The sequence below is a fragment of the Bombus pyrosoma genome, linkage group LG14, assembly GCF_014825855.1.
Source record: "Bombus pyrosoma isolate SC7728 linkage group LG14, ASM1482585v1, whole genome shotgun sequence".
NCBI lineage: Eukaryota > Metazoa > Arthropoda > Insecta > Hymenoptera > Apidae > Bombus > Bombus pyrosoma.
Window position 1 is genome coordinate 9,617,352 of NC_057783.1, and position 17,948 is coordinate 9,635,299.

At 36.3% G+C, this 17,948-nt stretch overlaps 1 protein-coding gene across 5 annotated transcripts in view; it reads left to right on the forward strand.

Moving 5' to 3' along the window:
* The window catches only part of LOC122574958 (zwei Ig domain protein zig-8-like), a 433,576-nt gene that overhangs the window by 192,041 nt on the left and 223,587 nt on the right, over positions 1-17,948 (forward strand). The gene's annotated exons all lie outside the window — the stretch shown is intronic.

Here is a 17,948-nt window from a genome sequence, read left to right on the forward strand (position 1 = left end):
ATTATTTTCAATTAATCCGAGTTATGGTTCAGTTCCTGTTTCAAACGATATCTACGCACGACTGTGGATCGCATCGGAGCGCAGTTGTTTCACGGGAAAAATAATAAAAGGCGGCGTCGAATCCGGAAAACGAGAGTTCGTTTTCATTTATAGCTAACCCCTTCGATAAAGATCGTTTTCGAAATTCACTTGCCGATGAATCTAATCGAGATCGCCCATTCGAGATTCAAGTCCCCTTCATCCTTTCGAAAAAGCATTTAGAACCCATAGATCATTTGCTGTGCAAACTCATGGAAACGAAGTGAATGGCTATTTGTCCGCTGGCTGGATAAACGTAAAAAACGTTCAGGCATTCTCGTCAAAAACGTATCGGCTTTCCTTTTCTTCGCGCGTCACGGTAAACAGTCTTTTGTGAGTTTGGTTCGAACAAAACCAATTCAGATCCGTGCTTAAGTCGATTCTTTTCATACCGTTTCGGTAATTTCTGCAACGGGACAAAGTGGTCCGGTAGTTTTATCACCGACGCCGGAATACGGTGGTTCTTTGTAAAAAGAATACGTGGTGTCTATTCAGTTCATCTGTTTCCCCCATTTTATTTATTCTGTTGTTAAAATAAACTCCACACCATGGAACGTGCTTTTCAATATCTTCGTGTTTTTGTCTCGCTTTGCTTGCTGCGGATCTTTATTCGCGTGGGCGTTTCTGAAAAGGAAAGGGCGCCTTATTTACGTAATACTCGAATCGCGTTCAACGCATCCCCTCGAATGGAACGAACAGCAGAACGAATTTTTTAACGAAAAGTTATCGCGGCGGTGATTTTCAATTTACAAGTTTCAACACTTTCACGCGCAACTCGCTTCAAAGAGTTGCCAAGCACCGGCTCCACTTTTTTTATTCTGCTTGACTTTAGTTAACAAATTGATAGAGTAATTAGTGATCTCTCAGTGCCTTGAAACCAACGTCTATTAAATTTTTAATCTGGCGTTGACACCCGCAAGTGTGAAATAAACGAAAGGAAATATAAAAAAGAATGTCTGCGAAAGATCCAGAGAACAGTTACTTTCAAAATGTATTCATTTTTAGTCATGTAATAGAGTGTAAGTGTTAAAAGATTTATTATTTCATATCATGTACATTACATTTTAATGAACTTCCTAAAAGTTTTGAATCTTTTTTAACTACCGTGTCTATCTCATGATTACAAGTTCTTTAGAGTAGAAATCTACACAGAGTAAAATTAAGAACTTCGAAGTACAATTATCCTTTTGAATAAGAAAGGGTTCAAAGAATAATCTTCGACTATTCATCCCTTATCAAGTTTCTGCATTTATGCATCTCCAATGATCTACTTTTAAGAGGCGATTAAGGATAAAATTCGTAGAAGCCGAAGCACAATGAACCTCTTTGAGACAATAGAAAGTCATTTCATTGATCGCAATCTAAAAATGGAAACCCCATTCTCTATATCCTTTCGTTTGATTTGCACGCGCGCAGCAGAAGTTGTTATTTCCCTTGGCAAAAGATGCGCAGTGCAAGGCGAATGGGCGAGGCAGAATGTTAAGGAAACGCCGATTCTCGTACAGCTACCGAACAATAAAGTAAAAGTGGAAACTTTTCCAATCTAGATGGATCGCGTGCAGAAAGAAATCAGTCTTAGAACTTGCATTTGGATTAATCTTCCCCTGACCTGAGCTTTCTCTTAAAGCTAAGGTTAAATGATTCATCCGGCTCAATGGAATGTTCGGTCGTAGATAATACAATTCGGACATTCCAGCCGCTTAATTCAAACTTTTATTTTCCGAACTCTTTTACGATCTCATTGGTGTTTCTCGGCCCCTTTCAGTTTCTCCTTGATTTTTTTTACTTGATCTTTTTTTACTGGATTTTTTTTACTTGATTTTTTTTTATGGATACCGTTCCCATAATGGACATTATAAGCTATATAGTACGTATTTAATGATAGGTTTATTGATTTTTCTATAGCATCACAGAACTTTTGCTTAAAATCTACCTCTACAAATAAGCTTAATTTTTCATCTAACATTCCACTATATCACTCATACTACGAACTCATAGCTAAAATTCCATTAATTATGAATTCAATCCTATTTTTAGATTTTTCATAATATTAAAACAAAAATGGACAGAGTCGTTTATGTAATTTCATATTGCAGTATAAAATAAAAACTGAAGATACAATAAAAATTGTCTTCTATTGAAGTTTGGAAAAAATTAAATTTTCTCTTAAAATTGTGCTGTTAGCTGTGAAAAATAGGGATTCAAAGTTCATTTTCTTACGTTTTCATTCAATATTTAGAGAATCTTTTTAAATTTTTTATTACTTTTATTAATCTGTTAGGTACACTCCATTAATTTATTTACCGTTCCGTTTCGAATATCCACCCACACGGATTTTATTCTTTTTTCGATTTCGATTTCAATTTCAATTTCGATCTTTTCTCAAATTCAACGATATTTTCTATAGATAGCTTTTCGTGATCGCAAACTTTTCTTGTTAGAATTTCTCGCAAGTTCTCGATCGAATTCATATCAGGACTCGATTCTGGCCAAAGTAATAATTCTATCTCGAAATTTTGAAATCACTTTTTTTGTAGTGACGGCTGTGCGAATAAGAGCATTCTCTTCATGAAAAATTGTCTTTTTGTCTTCTATTTCGGTTATGAGAGGCAATAATTTCCCATGTAACATCTCCTGATATTCTATAGGACTCAATTTATTCTTTACAAAAACAATATCACTTAACACATCCAAGCATCATCAGCTGATTTCTCAGAAATATCAAAGAAAAAATACAGAAAATGTGCGTTGAATTAAAAATTATTCACTGCGCTGTATTATAAAATATGTCAAAAAGCAACAAAGGGTTTAATACAAAAATTACTTGATTTAATACTGGTAATGGATACTGTATCCACAACAATGTCTGTAATAATATAAATCAGCAGCTAAAACCATGCAATGGATATCAGATATTTTATTGTAATCTGATAAATCCTGCGCTTAAAGTATTCACTACAAAAGGTGCAATATTCTTAGCATTGGAGATTAATATTGAAAAGTATGACAAACAAATTGTCCAACGGTGAAAGACTTGAGATTGAAAGACGTGTCGAAAGAATTTTATCTTGTAGTGCGGTTACCAACAATATTCCACATCGTCGGCTTAATTAAAACAAACTTTGCTACGTGACCTGAACATTTTAACGAGCAGCAACCGGACAGTGAAAGAAACGAATTGCATGAAACAGCTACCATAGCTCCGCGGCGTAATATTTGAAACGATCGATTCGCTATATTCATGAACGTTACCGCGACAAGTGACAAGTTTCAAGCGCAGGATTTCTTTGCCATTTGTATGGGGAAAAGCGCAGTGGCAAGGTATCCCAGCGTAAAACGTACGATATGAATAAAATCGGCTCTGGAACAATATTCGATCGTCAAGTGGGAAACTCAGAATGAACTGCGTGCTTTGTAATATTTCTTTAATTTCATTAGCAATTTTTTAACACGGCGCGATATTAAGCGAACAAACAGCAATATCTGAGGAAACACATTTAATGACGTTCGTGGCTCGCGTAGTGTAATCGAAAACGTTGGACGCTGAATTTTAATAGTGGGAAAATTATTATATTCGCGATGAAATCAGCCGGCCACGATGAAAATTAATAACACGCTGATAAATAATATCGTCGTAACTGTGACTCGTGTAAAAACCGTTTGTTCCATTGCTGCGATTAAATGAACGAATTGTATCCCCGATCGCGAATAATTATCTGCTTTAATTGCAAGGGAAATTCGTAAAGCGAGAGATGTCGCTGTTTTCGTTCGTTGTCGCGCCAGATAGTCAAATTGTGGACATTGTAACGTAAGAGGGACGGAATCGCTGTGGCCACTATCCTGAATATATTGGTTATCAATCGGCCATTCAAACGGTCGATGGAAAATTCAGTCGGTCAAAAATCCTTTCATCGTACACGTGGGAAACAAAACATTTTTTCAAACAGTTTCACCGCAGGCAGCCAGGCGCGTTTCGGGTGCACACAATCGCCTTGAATTTCCGATAGTTGCCAGGATCTGGTGTTCTGCAATCTGCAGCAACCGATATTGCATTACCTGTACCTCGCTGTACGTCTCGCGATAACAAGGGCGGACGTAGCTTCTCGATTATTAGATTTTTTAGGACCATGTCATCTTTCACTATGTCTTCTGCTACGATCGTAAATAAAGATCTGCATTAACCTTTTCGCAGAGTTCAATTGTATACTTCATATGTGCTATGTAACAAATTTCATATTTTAAATTTTATGTTTGCGAACGAATACGAGATATAGAATTATGCTTGAAATTATAATATCGTAATATTTACTGTAGATCAATATTGGGATGTATTTATTGTTTTAATATTTAATACTTCTGTCCCTGACTAACGATTAAATAATTTATACAATTTAAAGATATCAGAATTTGCTGAAAAATAAGCTAAATAAGCTAAAGCTTTGCAGTGATAAACAATAAGGTACTTGATACATTTGCAAACGATAATAAAACAATATGATATAAACATCGTTGGTTAAATCAATTCTCCGCAATGATTTACGATAATCATGTAAAAACATACGGACGTACTTGTTTAACATCACTTAACTCTTTATCTAATATATATCATTAAAAGAAATATTATTAAAAAGTTATCATCCAGCTAACCACCTAGAATTCCAGATAACTATTTACACGAAAACATAACTGAGTTATGAAATGCTTTCGAGAGCCTATTAAATTTGAGCCGATCGAGAAGTATGTGTAATGTGGCTCGGATCTTAAAGGTTTGAGAAGTACGTTCGAACAATTACGCGTTCGTGACAATCTATGTTTCACGTTATCAGTTCAGTGGTCTGGTAAAGTTATGAGTAGACAAGACTGGAAGAATCAGACGGAAGAAACTGGAAAGGAAAGAGATGGTTTCGTGGTTTGCTCGATAAAGGAGGAAATAATATCTTCTACCTCCGGCTAGTCGATAAGCATCATTCCGAGCCGGTGGATGGGAAATTGGATTGTCTCCTTTCATACATTTTACTCCTATTACCAAGAAAGTACAGCCGATGCGGTCTAATTCAGTCTGACACTTACGATTAGTGAAACTTGTGTACGCTACTTCTTTTATGCGCCTCCTCGAGATTCCACCATTTTCCAACACCCCCCTCTCCCATATCTTTTTGTATAGCTCGTTGTTTTTCTACTCTGTTTTCCTGTCGAACTATGCGGTAAACAAGCGTTCGTTGACTGAATCGCTTGATTGGAGCTTTTTTCCTGCCTGTTTGATACGACGACGGGTCAACAAGTTTGCTTGATTGTTATGTCAGCCTTGTTTAGGCAAGTGTTCCAAGTTAGAGAAATTGATTGATTGCATCCCTTTTTCCTCTCCGTTTTATTTTAGCATGTTATGAGTTTGAGTACTCTAAAGATGTAGTACTGTTGTTGATTTCTAAAATTGTGGGAAAAAAATATATTTTACAATACGAATCGCCCAATTTGTGGAATAAAATTTCAACGAATAGTCAAAGGTTTCAAGGGGGAATTTTTTTGGACTGATAATTGTGGCATACAAAGATCGAACTAGTCAACTTCATAAAGTACATTATTTGAAGGTACCTTAATTTTTGGAAAATAACACTTGTAAATAGCGGAGTTGATCGGTCAACAAGGTAAAAGTTTTTACCTCGCCACTAAAGTTCTATTTTACCATTAGATAATGTTTAGAAACTTCAAGTACTAATTAAATATTCTTAAAGAGATTATTTCTATTAACTTTCTAATTTTTTATCATTCCTGGTCGATATTTTTCACGGTGAAACCTTTTTCTTCTCTTGTTCTCCTCCGCGGTTGAAATGCAGTTTTAACAAGTAATTAAACTTCAGCGTTAGGCAGTGTTCCTCTATTCTATTTGAAGTTCCAGAAACGGAAGTTGTTTGACTGTGCAGTCGGAAACTATTGCATAATGAATTACATTCGCTGCCAACTCTGATTTGAACTTAAATGTTAAATATTGCTAACATGGCTGTCTAAAACCCACGGACAATCATGTAATTCCTTGACGTATTGTTAAAGACATTCTATCAAGCACTTGAAATTAGTCATTTTGTATTCCGAACTCCTAAACCTTGCGAGCCCTGTTCTGAATACTTCAGTTATCTCAATTCCTGTATTATGCATTTAAGTTCTCGAATTTTGATCACAGATCATTAGATTCTCCGAATTGCAATTGAGAGTACTTGAATTTTTAAAATTCTTATATCAAATTCTTCCAATCCTAGTTGGGAACCGTTGCATTCTCTAAATTTCAAATCTTAGACCTGTGATATCTTAAATCTTCGAATCTCGAGTTATCAGTTCCCTAGACAAATGTTGAATCTAATTTTTTAAATTCACACATCAAACTTCCAAATTCATGGAATTCACATTCTAATTTCTGAAAATATTCCGAATGTCCACGCGCAAGTACAAGTCCAAATGTACAGATTATTATCAGATCCTCAAATCGCAAGCAAAGAGAGCCGAGCTCTTTTCGCTTCGTGGCAAAGATCTCGATAAAAAGTGCCTACGAAAACAATCGAGAAATAGAAATGAGAGCAGCAACGTTCCAGCCTCCTTTTTATCCAAACAGACGAAACGAACGCGGATGATTATAAAAATTTCAGTCGGCTCATTCATTCCGTTTCTTTGCGTTTCTCCTACTCTGCGAGGCTTCAGTCGGTCGAAACGAAAAGGAGAGACCCAGAGCAGAGATCATTACGGCGTAAGAAAATGGACGGTATGGAGAAGTTAAAGGAGTCGAACCGCATTTGAAACGATACGTATACCAAAGTATTCTTCCTTTTTCTCTGATTTTCTCTTCTTTGTCCTCGTTTGCCTCCTCGACGATCTCGTTTCTGCTTCCGAGCCTCTCTCGAGCATGTCTCAAGGCTGTCCTGCGGCAGAATTCGAGAGCGATAAAAACCTCGGAACTTTAGATGCTTGCGAACAATCGTTTTTCCGGTCACCTCGAGGCAAGCTTGAGCTTGAAGATTCGCACGTGAAGTCACGTATACCGATGCATAGGTGCGCGCGGGCCTGCATTCATGACGACGTACATTCAACCTGCATTTTCTTGCGTCTGGCTAAAACGAGCCGCAAGTTCGGAACTGTTAGAAACTGTAGGTGGAGAGTCTCGATCGAGAAAGTTCAGCATTTTTGCTTCTTATGCCGGTGAATTCCTCGCGAAACGTTTTAATCGCGTCTGAGAAATTTTTAATGACTCTCCCATTGTTCTGACCGCTGGGAATAATTTTTGACCGATCCCTTTGGAACGACAATATCTCCAATTATTTCAAATAGTGAGTTATGAATACGCAAATTATAATTGAATATAGAATATAAATAAATATCGAATATTGTATTATATATAGATATTAAATATAGAATATGTATAAAGCTATATAATTAGTGAAGGATATTAAATTTGCTACAAAAACAATTTAATATTTAATGCATGTGAATGTAGAGTCTGCTTGAAGCTTCAAAAAATGGAGAATATTCCAAGGAAAGTAGCAGGACAAAATTTGGGTACCTACATTTACTCATGTTTGTATTATATTTCTCGTACTATATCATGCTTAACTTGACATTTCTGAGAAAAATATGTTGGAGGCAATCCCTTCGTACCGTTTTAATCTCTAGCTTCAACAAAATTTATTTCAGCAGAACTGTTTCCTCTTAAAATCCCTAAAACCTGTAAAAACGTAAAAGCAAATAGCTCCTTCTACAATTTCTCGCAAGAAAGTAGCAACTACTTCTTTCATCTCCCTAGCACCAGTCTCGTCCTGTTCTTCCTCAAACGAACTTTATCGAAGCACAAGGCGCTTTAGCGATTTCAAGAGTCAATGTCAATTTGTCACATCTAATATTCTTCTATCTACGTTCACATCCAATTTCTAAATCCGATCCATCAACATGCGAAATTACCTTAAATATACAGACTGTCTTCCAAATCCCAGATCACTCGTAACATCGCAAGGAACCATTACAATAATTCAAACAATATCCGAATAAAATTTCCTTGCTCCGCAACGACATCCTGCGCTCGTTATTTTCAATATGTCGTCTTACAGAAGCGGATAGGTAAATGTCTCGCGGCAGCAGCTGCGCCCAATCAAGTTTACCTTCTCACGAGCCCGTGTTCTTGATGAGAACAAATGAAAACACATGTAATCCAATCCGGGGCGAACGGAGGGCGAATGATATCAGGCGAATTAACCAGCCTGTAGTCCGAGCGTAGCCGATAGTTTCGAGCCAGCTGCTAATTAATCGCTTTCGTATACGCTGCCGGTGAAAAAAGCCACGATAAATTAACCCAGGATTGCCTGTTATTTTTCTTTCTTGAACGCCATACGTCACTATAAGCGCCGAGCATATTTTCTGGTTCATCTGCGCCGAAATTGAGGAAATTCATTTCGTCGAACGTCGCTCTAGCGTTAGCCGGCCCCGAGCTAAATTACTGTCCAGTTCTTCGTTTGAAAAAGGTAATTTATTTTTGCTGAACTCGTAGATGTTTAAATATCTCAAACACGTTCAAAATTCTGTGAGTGTGGTCAATAACAAATTGCAATGTTTCGTTGCAGGTAAATTTGAAATCGAAGCAAAAGACATCGTGCAAGTAATAGAGTAATCTTTTTTGGTCCTTTCTTCGTACTTTTCACAACGCGATTGACGGGGACGCGATTAATTTAGATATTAATTTCCTTACGTTTGAATTTCATAAAGTTACGTGTTCTGTTACAGCAAAATGTTTCCATAATCCCAGAGTTCATAAATGCAAACCAACAGAACACAGTCTTAAATTATACTGGATCTTACCGATTCTAAGGCGCTGTTGCCCGATATTCGTGTAACCGACGATTTATCATGATCGCAATGGTATCGATGTTCCCGCGCGATTTTGTTCCCATTGGAAGCTCTCTGCAATAGGTACGCAAATAGCTATCGCCCTGATCGGGGATTATCAGCCCAATCGTGCAAACTTGCTCTGGCTTTCGTTCGTGCCATATAAACTTGTTCCTCTATTTCCGTTGACTTCCCTTCTCCTTCTGTTTCTCCTCTTCCCCCTTTTCCCCGTGGAGATTCTCCGTTCTATCCAATTATCGGCTATTTGGAATGTCGAAACGGGTCAACAGGTCAGTTCATTTACGCTTGCAATTATTATTGTTGCTTGTCATCGTCGTTACTGCAATCTTAATGATAACAAGTCAGACTGGCGGAAGGCTACGTTAAGACCGTTCTATATATTACTACGAGAAATATGCTGTAAGCTACTTAAATAAGGTTTGTGTATCGTGCATATAAGATATAGTATATGGTCATTAGCGATGAGCTCAAGTACGTCGCGAGTAGGTTCGAAAATTCTAGATTCGTACTCTCTGTAAGTATTTGGAAAAAGGGAACGATACTCCCAAGGACACTCAAACCTGAACAGATTCGAATCCTCCGTGAGCACTTTGGGAAATAAAATTTGATTTCTATATTTGGAAAACTATGTGGTCTATTAAGAGTCACAGAAGCGAACTATAACAATTTAATCGCATTTTTAGATCACTGAATATTTCTCGTCTAACGATCGCCTGGAGAATTAATCATTTCTACCGGGAGGAAAGAATTAATCGACGTGGACTGTTTCGAGTTTGATACAGATTGGCGAGGCGCGAAACGCTGGAAGGAGCATTCACAAGTGAAAGAAGGCAGGGGAAACAGTTTGAGAAGTTTCCGTATGAAAATTTCATGGTTACGGAGGTTTTTCAATTTCGTTTTGGAAAGTTTGCCCGCGGGCACAGTTTATAGGATTTCCCGCGGTTATGGACGCTTCTAAAGTTTGAATTGGGGCCGTGTTTCAGGCATCGATTCTGGGATTGGTCAGTTATTTTTTATTATGGAGAGTTATAAGTTGTCTCATTATTACGTACCCGAAGGAAGAAATGGGGATAGCGTTGCAAATCGTGCCGGCGTTGGGAAATACTTTCTACCGACCTTCTCCTTTTATGCCTCTTCATAATTTCGCTTCTCCGCGGAAGTTGCTCGCGAGTTTGGTACAAGTCTTACTCGAGATGCATTTTTATTAACTGCCTCAAACACTGGTCTTTAATAAGCATCTCCCTCTTCTCGAAGTTCCATCGAGGTAGAAGTTACCAGCCGATAGCATTTTATATCGCTTTTAAGCAACGGCCTCATCAACAGCATTTTGAACAGTTATTATTCGATAAGCGATATATGATTTGGACTGTCTCTTGTTACTAAAACTGGACTTAAACTTTAATTTTGACCCGAAGATTAAAAGTAATGTAAATATTTACGAATTCCAAGTGCTGTCGTTGTTTCATTGTTAAAATAATGCATTATATACTATCTTTGTATATCACGGAATTTTCTATGTGAGTGGAAAATGTTCAATGGCGAAAACCATATAAACAAAATAACTGCAGATTATTTCAATACGAAACCAAAAAATTTATGTGTAGGAATAGCTGATAAAGGTATGGAGTCTAATGACGACCATTATATCGCAGGTTAACGAAAAAAGATGAGTACATATTCTCTCCTTTTTTCTCTATTTTTCTTATACCGTCACTGACATATTAACATTTTGTTTCGATATTTAAAGCTCCAATCCCGAAACATTTACCGGGCGCAAGTGTCCAGATCGTAATGCAGTCGCATTTATAATTTTAAAACGTTTAGTTGAGCAAAAGATTTGTCAGTGTTGTTATTAAATTGTCCCATTTTCAAAATCGTGAGATAACGCAACCTGCCGCAATTGAGGACGCATTCTGTCCAGCCAGCAGATACGTAGTTGGTTGACCCAATCCAGTCATAACCATTATAGTTGGCTTTGCTCCTTTTTCCCCCTCTCGTTTCCTTCCGACCGCTTGGATTTTGCATCAACTGCACGTTTACTACCAATATCGAGTCTTCCTTTGGTTTATGATACCGAACGGCCATTCTAATAAAAATATAACTGAAAACCGTAAGTCCGGAGCTCGAGAACTATTGAACAGTTTACTATTAATCTATATATACTGGCCTAATGTCGAAGTTGATTTACTACAAATTGGAAAATATTGAGCTGCTCGATCTTATGAAAATCGTTAGTATTCTTTAAACGAATTCGATGCATAGTCGTATTACTTATATTGGAAATACCTAACTCAAATTATTTGAATAAACCAAAGTATTAAGAGTAATTCATTAAACTCTTTTATGGTAATTCTCAAAAATTATTCTATCACTGTTCTAGTAGCTTCGATAATGTTATTTCCCTAATGGCGGATAGCTAGACAGTTTGTATACAAAGAAACAAACATGAAAGTTCCATTTTGCAGTCGCATAAATCATTAAAAATATTTCCGGCAGGCTCACTTTCTTAAAATTACAACATTACAATTTCCTTATATTTCGGTATAATTTATCTTCGTCAGCGGTGCATTCGTGATGCAACATTCTTAGCATAATCCGTCTGACAATAAATCATCTCTATACGCTTCTTATTCCGCGAATAAATGGACTTTCTAGTACGTAGAAAGTAAAAAGCCAAAGGATTAACTCGGGTATTTCGGGACGTGTTTTCGCAAAAGTATTAGCTTGTATGTACCAGAGCTTCTTTTAATTACTTGTTGTTACTTTTGTTTTTCTTATCGTAGGTAATTCTGGATTATTAGTTACGAAACATTTGTTTCTTTAAATTGAAATATAAAAGCCTCGGCTTCCTGAATAATACCATTTTAAAAATGTTTTTAGCATCTTGTTAGAAAGTTCCGAATTCTTTTTAATTAATATTTATGTAATATCGCGCGATATGTTATAATTATATTCTAATATTTATGATGATTTATTTAAAATGAATAGATTGTACAGATGTTGATTAGACAGAAGAACGATGGTTGTTTAACATGAACTAGTCACAATAACGCGCTATAATCTAGACAAACTTAATGGTTCATTTGCAACTCTCGTCACAACGGATCCAACGTACTCTCTCACGCGGACCACACTCTCTCGACAACGCTAGCAACACTATCTTGACAACGCAACTCGCACTCTCTGACATCTCGATTGACACTCTCCGACTTCTCAACTAACACTGACTGCTTTCGCATCCCTTTCGTCTTTTCTTAGACCCACCACGCACGTGTTCCGCAACCGCCCGTGGCCAAGGTCACGTAGACCTTTTTTCGAAATTGTTCCATTGACGGACTGACGACACTTTAATGGGCCTTTTGTCCGCGATACTACATTTATTAATTTTAATATATTCTTAATTTAATACAATTTTTATTAATATTCAGATTTTTTAAGCAATAGAGATAGTTATTATATTTCCTTCGTTGTGAAAATTACAGCAGAAACTATCTCTCTCCCCCCCTCTCTTAACGAAATAGAAATGTAAAACAGTAAAAAAGTTTAGGGAGAATAAAGAAGTTTGAGGATACACTGGCTAATCAAAAGTAGACAATGTATAATCAAACAATTCTCTTTATTCGTAATAAATAATAACTCTTTCATTTCTATATTACGATAAAAAGAGGTTAGTTGAAAGACAAATTTATAAGCATGTAAATGTTTAATACTAATTCCATTTAAAACTTTCAAGTTGTGCTTCTATGCCTTTTCCATTCAATATCTCTGTACCTTTCGTCTCAATGTAATAAGTACGTAGGTAATCGTAAAACGTGTATACATTAAACGGAAACATCAAAGAATTTATCGTATCTCATTAATCGTAAACCGGACTGGAGTTTTACTCTCATACAATAAAAGGTAGCGTTAAAAGAGCGAAATATCGTCGATTCTCGAACGTTGATTGGACAAAGTTGAAGGGATCCAATGGTTTCGCACTCGGTACTCAGTAGCAGGTATTTCATCAGAGAAATGTTTCGCGTGTTTGGTTCGCTTTAAAAATTCCGTTCGTCAGCACGAAATGCTTTGTGCGTTTGCCTATTTATTTCGTAGTCAGTAGCATGGATAATTGGCTTTCGCAGATCTCTGGGAGTGTTTTAAAGTGTGTAACTACAAGCTTCTGGTCCACCACCAATTGCGATCGTCTTTACGAATTCCACGATAGAAATTTCTACTTCTGTTTTTATGTAATTCGATCTAATCATCGTAAAAGGAATGAAAATTTTATGAACATGTAAAATAAAAATATAATACTTGTTAGGTGTTACTTGTTGAAATTTGAGTACATAAAAAAGCATCTACTGTTATTTTGTTATGAATATAACAACTTTTAGGTATTACGTACACTGTTAACGATTATTCGTTCTTTTTTTATTTTCTTTATCTATTTATTGCTACTTAATAGGTCAATCGTTTTTGGTTCAGAATTAATTTTAGTGAAAACCGAGCTTGGCGGTTACAGCTGGCGAAAAATGAAATAAAAAGAATATTTTTCAAAATTGTTGGAATCGTTTGTTCGAATTCTATTTGTGTAGTTTATTTCGGTAACCATCAGCTAAAATCACGACAGGTGTGGAACAACTCCTGGGCAACGCACATGTCAGTACGACACGATAATTAAATTCTACAGAACTGGCACAAAGAGCGTGGACAAAATGGCGAGCAAAATGAGCCGTTCGTACGAAACATTTAGAGTAAAGGATCGGCCATGTGTGTACGCTTTTACATGACATTTCGTTTCCATGAAACGCCAGCCGAGCCTGCTTCTGCGCTTTCTGATTTTCTTGTTGATCCGTACGACTCTTTTGAATATTTTAGGCCACTTTTAATTGCACATCGTGTCAGAGAATAACATTTTATGGAACAGACTTTACGCTTTACCAAAATCTCACCGTGCTCGCGTATTATTAGAGACAAATATATTTCTATTAATTTTGTACATTCAAATTAATCGTATTTTTTTATTCTTCGTAATCATATTTCGCGAGGGATATCTTCTAAGAAAATTTTTCACGCCCTGTTCCTTCCAAGAGATGCTTTAAACTTGATAAAGCACAAGAGTAATTGCAACTGATATAATTTAGTTTCGTTAGTCGTAGAAGTGTTATAGGAACGTCTTACGAAAGCGGATTATAAACTTTTGCAAAGATCATGGCGAATTACTCTTATAAACTCGCTAATATTTTTCGGGTAGAACATCTGTTTGTCGACTTTATTGTTACGTTTCTCCCTGTTTTAGAAACTAAGATTTTAAACGAATGGGCAATATTTAAAAAGGTATTTTCGTTAGAAGAATTTGCTGTAAATGTTTGTTTCAGGATGCGTCCACTTGTTAGAAGCAAAATTATTTATTAACATAGAAAAGACACAGCTAATGGTAAAAATTGGTCGTTCGGATATTAAATTTAGATGGTAGAATGATCGTTTTTATTTAAATAATATTCTACTTAATCATCACTATATGCGATTCTTTTTATATCGTGCGATTTAAATACTCAGCTTTCCTATATTTTTCCATATTTTGTCATATTTTTCTTACGCATACACTATGTACTGAACTGTGAACATACGAAACGATAAAAGGTATATACATGTAGCATTTAACGCTTTCGAGACGAGTTTCTCTCCACCCAACAATGAAGGTAATAATATAATAGTATGAAGTATAATGCACTCATATTTGAAGGAAAGTAGGTTAATCCTCTATAACATCATGTGAATATAAAGTGTCAAAATATTTCATATAATATATAAAACATGAACACGAAAAATTTTTGTGATAAGAGTTCAGATACCTTCGTGAGTCCATAGCCTTTTCATCCAAAGAATTTCTTCTAACTTAATGATCTAACAAATAAAATGATCAAGTACTTATATATAATTATTAATTATCAAGTGGATGATAAAAATATGAACATCTACAGTTAGTCCTTTAACTTATCACGATCTTCCATCGTCGCTATTTTCTCAACGCGGACACCAAACATTATCAAAACTCAAGGTAGAATATGAATATTGAAATTCTCATTATTCCTCGATGCTACAAGCCGGCCGTGCCCGGTTCGTACGACGCCAGATATAATTTAAAGTTTCTAAACTAGCCGGTTTAATTACGCTTGTATACACGGCTATTAGACATTTACAGCAGAGCCGAACGTTCATCTCACCTCTACGCGCATAGGTCACGAGACACTTGTTTTAAAGAAAAAGGAAAAATAGAAGAGGAGCCTTTAACCGGGCTCAAAGATGATGAGCTAAAGACGCAGAAATGTATGGCAGAATATTTGTTTCACAGACATCACTTTCACGAAAAGTTTGTTATTTCATAGGGTTAAGGTTGTATTTCCTTCGTAAAAGAGCTTTTTGTATAACTTTTATTATTTTGCTGTATAATATAGAATTGAAAATTGTGGATTATTATACGTGTTGGTTTATTAAAGAGACGAGTGATAAAATTGTAATAGTCTGTACATATTAAACTCACTTTAAATACAAGTACAGAGACAATGCGTGCCGGTCGTTATCGTCGCTCGTTCAATGCTACTGTTCAACTCTACGCTCGCTATTCGACTCTATGACTCGCTATAATGATTCTCCTAGAGAGCACGTTCGTCTATTTCTATCGACCAGTGTATTACAAAAAGTTCGAATGTAACTTTGGTTGACGATTGTAAATAACGACGATAATGTTTTGTCTGGAGTTCGTTTACCTTTGAACCTAGCAAATCAAAACAACGTTGGCACTCCAAGGCACAACAATACACTCTTCGCCATAAAGATAGCCCAGGTGTGCTATCTTTAATTTCTCAATGACGCGTGTAAAGTTTTTCGTCTGTAACGTACAATATCAAAACATGAGCTCAGAATATGCGGTTCGTTGAAAATAATTAAAAATATTATGAGGTTTAGTGTGTAACAAAAAAAATTGTTTTGTTTTAAGAACGAAATGACAGCACATGTACAATAAGAAAATAATAATCAACATAAATTGTAACTAACAATAATGTTACGACTGTTCGCGGAGAGACGCGATCGCGAGGAAACGCATCAGCGATAGGCGTAAATTTTCGCTACGATTCTTACGTTTACGCCGCGAACCAGTCGTTCCCCTGTTTCGATTAGTATAACAGAGGTAGTTCAAATGATTGTAACACTGAGTTAACAGAGTTAATATAAGCTTCTATTTTTAACAATATGAGGTGTTCGTGGATGAAGGTGCCCACAAGAAACTATACTCAGAACGTTCAACAATAACAATTAATTTATTAACATTTAACAAAATAACAGTCAACAAAATAACAATTAACAACGAATGTCGATTAACGAGTAACAGGTAACAATCAACGATTTTGTTTCGCACTGACACGGGAGACGTTACGTACTTCGCAGTCCGCAACGGAATGAATCTTTGTTCGAGAACAAACAGATTCTTCCCTTAGTTGCCCATCGATATTTCCACTAGCACGCGTTTATTAGATGTTCCGCGGCGATTGCCGCATATGTGTTCTTCCGAGGATTCGGCGGAAGAAGCATAGGGATATCGATGGTACATTGGGCACGTCGATGTTGTGCTTTGGCGGCATAGCGCTTTGTATCGCGAAGCCGACGGAATGTTCCGTGGCGGGTACCGCCACAAATATTTAAAATTATAATTAACATGTTACAAATGATTTAACGATGATACAACTAGTTTATTATTATAATTCGACTCGACTTTATAATATTTCTCGACGTATTCGTTTGACTAAGCGACCTTGATTTTATTTCTCTGAACCTCTCGATGCATTCGGTTTGAATCTTCGTATGATACTAATTGCCCTTCGTTTTTCTTTTGTCTTCTCTTGAAAACGACCCCCATCATGCTTGGGTTTCGCGACCGTTCGCGCCTATGATCACGTATGCCACCTTTTTTTTGTAGGTAAAATAACGGGCCGAAGGCGAATCGATGTTTTTTAGAACTCGCTGCTTGACGACAACTATGCGCTTATCGCTACATTGTGTATATCTCGGCGGTCATGTAAGACGATTTGTCTGCGACACTGTAGTACCAATGGGGAACAGCAAGTAATTCCAACATTGAAATACTTCAACGCTTCCAATCGAAAACGCTAAGATCCCTAATAAATGTACCCTGGTATGTCACCAACGAAGTAATACATCGCGACCTCAAGATACCCACAGTCAAAGAAGAAATAACAAAATATAGCAACAGATATAGCAAAAGAGTCAACAAACATCGAAACCCCCTAATCACTAAATTACTTAATACGTCGGACCAGATCCGCAGGCTAAAAAAACACTACCCGTTAGACCTAAGCACAAGATTTAACTAGATATTTATATTAAGTAATGTTTATTTATTTATAAAACTTATTTATAATTATACTTATCTATAGTAAGTATTAACTTATTATAAATATTTAGCCATGTCACTGCTCCACGCCAGAGAAAATTACTGAAAATTCTCAATGCGAGAATTGATTGTAAATTACTAATAAATAAATAAAGAAAAACTGTAGTACCAAGGGAGACAGTTAGGAACACGGCCTATAGTAAGCCTCGGGGCATAACAAATAATTACTTGTCAAACATATAGAGTCTTTCCGATTAGAACCTTCCGTTGATTCATGTGCCGCTACAGAATAATATTTTACAGTTTTGTGGAAAAAATAAACGTTTTGCGATTAACCGAAGCATTCGCACACGCCTTCCGCGGTTCTGCTGTATTTTCTAAGATAATGGTATAAATCTTAATTATTTCATAACGATGGCGATGGAAAACAAAAAGAAAAGAAGTTAATCATCGTCTATTTCGCGAGATAAAGATAAGAAAGTATGCTTCATTGTAGCGATATTGGTAAAAGATAACAAATTCCGTATAAATTTGCGACACGAACGCTGCATTATTCAAATTTTCGTTCATAGTAAATTATCTTAATGACGATAATGTT